Source organism: Mus caroli, chromosome 7, assembly GCF_900094665.2.
Source record: "Mus caroli chromosome 7, CAROLI_EIJ_v1.1, whole genome shotgun sequence".
Lineage (NCBI taxonomy): Eukaryota > Metazoa > Chordata > Mammalia > Rodentia > Muridae > Mus > Mus caroli.
The window spans coordinates 45,819,528-45,828,149 of record NC_034576.1 but is presented as its reverse complement, the minus strand read 5'-3'; the positions used below and the strand labels follow the sequence as shown (position 1 = coordinate 45,828,149).

The window sequence follows — 8,622 nt, the reverse complement described above, 5'->3', positions numbered from 1 at the left end:
TACCATTTAGAGACACATAGATGTTATCTGTCTCAAAATACAAGGTAAAGGCAGTTGAGGGGTCCTGGGATTGTGGCTTCTTCACAGAATGCTTGCCTAGCAGGTGAGCAGGCCTATATTTCACCCTGAGCACTGTGCTGAACTGAGTCTGAGCTGAGTCTGGCAGTGCACACCTGGGATCCCTGCACATTGGAGGATGATCAGAAATACAAGGTTGTCCACAGCTACACATTGAGCTAGAGGCCAGCCTGGGCTACATAGACCTGTCACAAACAAGGCAGAGGATGGGAATGTAGCTGTCTAGAATCCATACCCAAATAAGGGGCTGGGCCTTTGTTCAGAGGTAAAGCAGCTGCCTAGAGTCCTCCATTGAGTTTTTTCTGGGGGTGTAGCTCAGTGGTAGAGACCCTGTGGAGTGTGAGTGTAAGCTTCTGAGTTCTGCCTTCAGCAACCTCCTCCCCCTCCCCCCCCCAGAAAAGAAAAGAAAAACATCATCTCCACTCACATTACCAAAATCACTGCCTAGAAATTCTAAAATAACTCTACTGCCATTCATAGAGTTACCCACCATCAATGATGCACTTATTGTGAGCCCTAACCTACTTCCGCAGAAATACTCCAGTGAGAATGCCAGTGTCCCACCTCCACAGTCACCTTTAGCACCCAATAGAAGACCCCCCCAATCTATGTATACACTGACCAGTGAATTGTCCCATGTTGGCACTCTTATGCCTCCTGCAGTCAATCCATAGCTATATGAAGCCAGACCGTGTACATAGGCCATCAACCTATCTACCATGCTGAACACCAACAACATTACCAGGAACATGGATATGAGGGACCAGCCACATAGGACCAACTTGCTTTCTCCTTGCAGGAACAGAGCACTTCAGCTGGGGAGGGAGAAAGTTCTAGGGACCTGGATTTATTCTCCACCACCTCCCGGTGCAAATCATAATCATGCTCTTCCTCCTTTCCATTTCTCCCTCTCATCTACAACCTGTTTCCTGTGAAGCTGTTTGCACCTCACCTCCAGCACCACTTCAACTCTTTCCATTCTCATGCACTGTCCTCTTTTGATGCAGTACACCTATCTCAAACTCCAGCATGATTATGTATGCTTGACGACATACATAAATGGTCAACTGCATGAATGAACTCACAAGTGCATGCTTCCTCTCTTGTCCTTTAGAGCAAAGAACAGTGGAGTTTTCAGAAGAACAGGGATACAGAGGCCGAGGGGTCACAGGAGAAGGTAGTGACCAATTGATTGCCAGCTCCTCATTTACCCTGGATTAGGGCTAGTCTGGCCATCATGGAGCTTACAGGGCACACATGAATACACACAGGTTAAATATGCTAACTGCCATGAGAGCTGAAATAGTCTAGATGCTCAACAAGAGGGGGAGTCACTATGTAGACTAGGATGGTCTACATCACAGACTACTAGAGCCTAAAATCCCACAGATCCATTTGACTCTGGCTTCAAAGTGCTGGTATTGAAGGTGTGCAATACTACACCCAGCTCTGAAACTTCTCATAGAATCAATAAAATCAGTGATCCAGAGTTCCAAGTCCAAAAAGGAAGCATTTTGGCATTCTCAGAAAAAGAATTTTTATCTGCAGGGAGCTTGCAGCTCTCCTGGCTATCACTGGTGCAAAGAATTTGTGCAGACTACTGATTTGTAGGGTAACTGCATTATTGAGGTGCAGGACCTTACTTAGAGATGTGAGTTGGGGGTCACTTGCTCCTCCATCCTCCTTTCACACTTCCTAACCATCACCCCTGACCTTGCCATCTGGCTACAGTCCCTGGAACTCGAACAGCTCTAGAAACAGCAGGCCCTGCCCCACCCAATCTCATCCCTGGGAAGGTGTCCAGGGTGACCTAGGGCCTACTGTACAGCGGGTGAAACGAGGCCATCCCATCCCACAGCCAGGAGTGTGCAAACAGGAAGTACAACTCTGTCAGCAAGGACAGAGCTTGGGTCAGCATCTGGGTGGCAACAGGACAGGGGAGGGTCTGTGGGAGAGAATGAGGGTTTTTAAAGTCTCCCAAGGAGACTCCACAGCTCCAAGTTCACTGTCTGCAGCTCCTGGACACATGTTAGCATGTGTTTCCTGATCCTGTTCCTAGCCCTGTCCCTTGGAGGGATTGGTGAGATGAGGAAATGGGAGGGGTCACAGCCCTGACTCTCCTGCTGCCTTTGGCCCTGGCCATCCCTTTCCCCTCTCCCCTCTCCGCTCTCCCCGGCTACATCATGAGCACCACCTGCTCCTCCTCTGGCCCTGCACACTGCCAGGTCCCTCACAGTTCTTGCACCGAGCACACTTCCCACTTTCCAGAACTTTCTACTCTTTCTTAGTCCCCTGACCATCTCTGGGCTTCTCCAGTCTTTCTAAGGAAGCCAACCCCTTACAAAAGTTAAGACCTCAGATGTCCCTCCAGTTGATTGATTTTCCTAGAGCCTCAAAGCCCAACCCCTGAATCAGGGACATGCCTATACCACACTACTGTCATTGGCTGTCTAGCAGCTGCCAGCTTTCAGGTGTGTTCCCCACATGATGACAACTAGTCTCCCATCATCTCAAGTTGGCCAGTTTCTACCAAAACTTTCACTTCTCAAATTGGCTTGTGACATAAGACCGGTTCAGACCCTTTCTACTGGCAGAAAATGCCCAGGTCCCTTCCCACTGGCTTTTTGTTTAGTCTTGTTTTTGAAGAAGGGGTGAGCTTGTAGACACCAGATGTGGACATGAAGTATCTTCATCAATCACTGCCCATCTGGGCCTAGGGCTCTCACTGAATGGAGTCTTCCTATTAGGCTAAGATGATTATCCAGAAAGACTCAAGGGAATCCTCCTGCTTCCACCTACCCAGCTCTGGGGTTACAGGCACACAGCATCACACCTGACTTTTTCCCTGTCTTCTGGAGGGTTCAGCTCAGGTCCTAATGCTTGCATCGCAATCCTGTAGCAGCCAAGTCATCTCATTCCCAGTTCTTGGGAATAAGTTCTGAGTGAGTGTCTCATGATGTAGCCCAGGCTTGTCTTCATCCATGGCAATCCCTCTGCCTCAGCCTGCTGTGTACTGAGGTTACAGAAAGTGTGGCTGTGCATGGCTTGCGAAGATTTATTCTGTTTCCAAATGCCATTCTTTGGCCTCCTCTTTTCTCTCATGCCTCACTCCCTGAGTAGGAGGCCCCTGTCTCCTCTTGCCAGAGCCCCACTGAATAGCTCTAGTTCCCACACTGTACAGGACACCCCAAAGATCCAAATGCCTAACCCTACTACCTCACATCAACTGGGTCCTCCTCTCTGCCTCAAATTGGCCTGACTTGCTCTAAGTATGTTTCCACTTCTGTCCAGAGCCTTTAATTCCTTTTCCACTCCTGTCCAGAGGCTGCCCCCAAGAGAACCCTAAGCCTCTCCAATACCCAGATGGTTTGACCACCTCCACAGGAAGCAGAGCCTTTTCCTCACAGACCCCCAGAATTTCCTTCTCGAACAGCTTGTCCTGTCTCAAACTCCATTCTTAGGGAGCCCCACTCCTCTTAGATGTCATCGCCACCACAGACACTAAAATGAGCCCATGCCCTAGCCTTGACCCTGCTCCTTTTACCTGGAAATTCTTCAATCTCTTCATCCCAGCTGCCACTTCATGCCCAATCCAAGAAACCCCAAATCAACCCCAAGCTCCCTTTTCTGGATTTATTTATTCATTCAAATCTAGTTTTCTGACACCTCACCTTTCAGAATTCCCAAAACCCAGCCAAGACCGTGACGTCTTCTTAAACCTTGGAGACTCTAAAGTCCATATCAGAGGATATCATTCTCATTGGACTAAGAATAAACTGGAATTCTCTCTCTCTCTCTCTCAACTCAAAACTATAACATGACCTGACATTATACCCAATTCCTGATTCAAGAGTTATTTCTGTCCCCACAGCATACATCTATCTCCCTATCCAGTACCAGCCATATATTGGTCCCTACCCCAGATCCCCTGGCCATGTCCACAGGCCCCAGCCCTGCTTAGCTATGTCCCCCAATGGTACACCTCCCTACATGTGCCAACTCTGCCTTCCCTGATTGTCCCTGTTGCAGATGCTGCACCTCCTGTCCAGTCTCGGGTGGTTGGAGGATTTAACTGTGAGAAGAATTCCCAACCCTGGCAGGGTGCTGTGTACAACTACAAGAAACACATATGTGGGGGAGTCCTGTTGGACCTCAACTGGGTTCTCATAGCTGCCCACTGCTATGTCCAGTGAGTAAGGGTGAACACAGGAAAGCAGGGTGGTAGTCACAGATCATGACTCCAAGACAGGCTGGGGTACTGAGGGACAGGGGGTTGGGACTGACTGAAAGCCTATCCAAGACTTCCTGGGTCTCTCTTTCCTTGTGCATCCAGGTTTGTGTTCAGAGTCCTTTTTCTTTTTTGTTTTTTCTGTCTTATTCTCTGTCTACTTCATGTCTGTATTCAAATCTTACTGTCTCCGTGGTCATTGTGTATGTCCCCTCGGAACTCTCCTTGCCCTGTCTGGGTCTGGGTCTCATCTGTTCTCTTTTATCACTACTGATCATAGTGGGGACCAGGCCTGAAGGGTCCCTCCAGATAGAACGTGCTGTCACTGAGGGTAGGCTGTGAGAGAAGTCCTCACTCCACTTAGAGCAGCTCTGCCTTTAGGACCTTCTCTCCACTCTAAGGACACACAGAGAAGGGCTAGTCAGAACTGGAGCTGGGTGAGGTAACTGAGTACAGAGAGAGATGGATACTGTGGGATGAGTGGTGAGATCTCAGACATTGGGCTGCAGGCCAAGCCTTACCTACTGGGGAAGTTCAGCCCAGTCCTAGTTGCACCTGAGCAGCTCTCAGGCTTACCCCTCCTCCCTGCCCCCTCCTCCCTTGTCTTCTCTTCCTGTGTCTGCCCCTTCTGCATCTCTGCCTATGTATGTATGTATGTATGTATGCATGCATGTATGTATGTTTGTGTATTTATGTATGTATGTGCCTTTCTGTTTCTCTGTTTGTTTTTCTCTATCTGTTTCGTGTGTGTGTGTATGTGTATCTTTCTGTCTCTGTGTGTTTCTGTCCCTGACTCTCTCTTCCTTCCTCCCTCCCTCCTCCCCCACCACTTCCTATTTACTCTACCCAATCTCCCTGTTGAGTCCTCTCACTTGCTCCATCTACTTCCCTGCCCACCAGCCAGTTTGAGGGTTGGCTGGGCAAAAACAACCTATTCCAAGATGAACCCTCTCCTCAGCACTGATTGGTCAGCAACAGCTTCCCTCACCCTGGCTTCAACATGAGCCTCATGATGCACGAAAAACTACATCCTGAGGACAACTTCAGCAATGACCTGATGCTGCTCCTCCTCAGCAAGCCTGCTGCCATCACAGATATTGTGAAGCCCATCGACCTGCCCACTAAGAAGCCCAAGCTCGGTAGCACATGCCTATCATAAGGCTGGGGCAGCATTACACCCACAAAATATGAGGGTGGTACAATCAACACAGCTGGGTGTGGAAGAGGGGCAGAGAAAACTGGACTGGGCCTTGCTCACCACCCAATTCCCCCTGATCCACAGTACAAAAACAAGATGATCTGCAGTGTGTGTCCATCAAGCTCCTGCCTATTGAGGACTGTGTCAAAAACTACAATCAGAAGGTGACAGATGTCATGTTGTGGGCAGGAGAGATGGGTGGAGGCAAAGACACTTGCAAGGTGAAACAGACCCTCCCTACAGTGAGGTGAAGGGCTGAAAGAGAGAACTGAGGTTCTTGGTTCCCACTCCAACACACTGACTAGGCAGGCTCTTTGCATCCTTCCCTGTGGAAGGGATACGCCCTGGGAGGGGAGGATCGTGGAGCTGGTATGATTTCTCCTCTTAGACTTGTCTTAGGGGATGGTCCTGTGAGCCTCTCACCACAACACAAAGTCCTCATAAGATCTGGGCTCCCAAGAGCTGTATTCCCTCACCTATTGAACAGAGCTGTCTCTTAGAGTCCCTGTATTCCTGCCCTGGGAGTCATTTACAGAGTTGTCTACTAGAATCTAACTGCCAGGCTCTGCCTAACTTTTGTCCCTGTCCTTCTTTCAGGGTGACTCAGGAGGCCCACTGATCTGTGATGGTGTTCTCCAAGGTACTACATTAAATGACACTGAACCATGTGGTACACTTGCTTTCCCAGGCATCTACACCAAACTTATTAAGTTCACCTCCTGAATAAAAGATACTATGACAAAAAATGCCCAAATATTATATTGTCCCATGTTTTCAAAAAAAAATCCCACCATGAAACAAATGAGCTCAAGGTCTGATATTCTCTGTCCTACTGGAGTGAGGTACACAACCTAGGTTCCCTCAGCTGAGGTCAGGATTTTCAAAGTAGATCAGCAAAGGACTTGTGTATATGTCCTCTTGGCTAAGGGATGGGGTTGAAACAAATGCAGACAAGAGGCTCAGACCAACTCAGGGATGCCACTTGAGTCTCCTCTGACAAGGGAAATGTTCATATCACACAAGAAAAGGCTAGAGAGATCAAAATGCAAGACTCCATCTCGGCCTAACCCTATATTGGAAACAGAAGAGATGATGAACAGTTAGACACTGCAAATTCAGACTGCCTACCTGGGTTTCTTAAGTTGGGCTGGACTGTTAGGTTTATAAAACCTTGACTCACTGGAGAAGAGTCTGTCCCCAGAAGGGCAGGGATTGCCTCAAAACCTAGGCTGCAGTGTCTCCACCAGGGGCCACTGGAGGGGATTTCTTTGGTAGGGGTGGACCAAAGTATGAAGAGGGACTTAGAACCATGTCCTTTGGGCAGAGAATCACACATCTTGGGAAAAGGGCCACTATGCTGCTGCTGCTCAGACCAGAAACCACTGTCTGTTTAGAGGGACATAGCCACAGCTAAGAGTATCAGAGAACTTCTGGAGAAGGGCCAGAGAAGGTCAGAAGGCTAGACAGAACTGGAAATCCAGAACTAGCCACAACTCTGGGTAGGAGGAAGCTCTGTGGTTGAGTGGAGGATCCCAAGTCACCCTTGTCCTTGCCAACACTTACAAATTGCAATGCTAATGACACTGAAGATGAAGTCTATATTGTTCAGTCAGCATCAGACTGATCGAAAGGAGAGGAACATGGTAGACAGGAGGAAGAGGTATAATGCCAGGGCCAGAAATATGAAGCCCTTGCCCATGTGAATGTAAACTGGGAAAGAAATTTAGAAAGAAAACTACAGGACTTAGTCATTCCAACCTCTCGTTCTCTTCTCTCTCTCTCTCTCTCTTTCTCTCTCTCTCTCTCTCTCTCTCTCTCTCTCTCTCTCTCTCTCTCTCTCTCTCCATCCTCTCACAGCAAGAGGAGGCCGACATAGGTACTCCAGCAGCTGGGGAGGAGTGACTTTTCAAATCTTGGATGAGCAGTTTAGAGACACATAGATCTTATCTGTCTCCAAATACAAGGTAAAAGCAGTCAAGGGGTCCTGGTGTTGTGTCTTAGTTGGCAGAATGCTTGTCTAGCTGTGAGCATCCTGCATTTCATCCTCAGCACTGTGCTGAGCTGAGTCTGCAGCACATGCCTGTGATCCCTGCACTTGGGAGGAGGATCAGAAAATCATGGTTGTCCACAGCTACACAATGAGCTGGAGGCCAGCCTGGGCTACACGGACCTGTCACAAACAAGGCAGAGGAAGGGAATGTAGCTGTCTAGAATCCATCCCACAGTGAGGGACAGGAAATGGTTCAGAGACACAGTACCTGTCTAGAGTCTCCAACGAGGTTCGTCTGGGGTTGTGACTCAGTGGGTGAGACCCTGTGAAGTGTTTGTGTAAGGCACTGGGTTCTGACTTCAGAAACCCCCTCCTCTTCTCCTATAAAAAATAGATATAAAGGAAAAAACATCACCTCCACTCACATTAACAAAATTATTACCTAGAAATTCTAAAATAACTCTACTACCACTCTTAGAGTGATCCACCAACAATGATGTCCCCACTGTGAGCCCAAACCTAGACCTCCAGAGAGAGTCGTGAAAGAGTGCCAGTATTCCACCCCAACAGTCACCTCTAGTACCCAATGGAATGTACCCCCAGTCTACATATTCACTGACCAGTGATTTGTCCCACATTGGAAAATTTATTCCCCCTGCAGTCAATCCAGAAGCAAATGAATCCAGTGTATGTTCTGTACACATAGAAAATCCACACATCCATTACAATGAACAACAACAAATTTACCATGAAAATGAATATGAGGGACCAGCCATGTAGGACAAAATTTCAGTCCTCCTCCCAGAAACATAGCAGGTCAGCAAGGGAGGGAAATATTCTGGGAACCTGGATCATTTCTCCCCTCTCTCAATGCATACAAACCTTCATCCTCTTCCTCATTTACATATTCCCCTCTCATCTACAATGAGTTCCCTGTGGATGCTGTTTGAAGCTCATCTCCAGCACCTCTTCATCTCTTTCCATTCTCATGCACTGGACTCTTCCAGTTCAGTACACCTATATCAAACTCCAGCATGATTATTTATGCATGAACACATACAAAAAAGAACAAGTGCATGAATTTACTCACAAGTGGATGAATGAGTGCTTCCTCTCTCATACTTTAGA

General features: G+C 48.1%; 1 protein-coding gene and 1 pseudogene across 1 annotated transcript in view; one reads left to right on the top strand and one right to left on the bottom strand.

The window, feature by feature from the left end:
* Positions 1–8,622, bottom strand: part of Klk15 (kallikrein related peptidase 15) — a 642,438-nt gene that overhangs the window by 8,944 nt on the left and 624,872 nt on the right. The gene's annotated exons all lie outside the window — the stretch shown is intronic.
* On the top strand, positions 2,113–6,227 carry LOC110298265 (annotated as a pseudogene).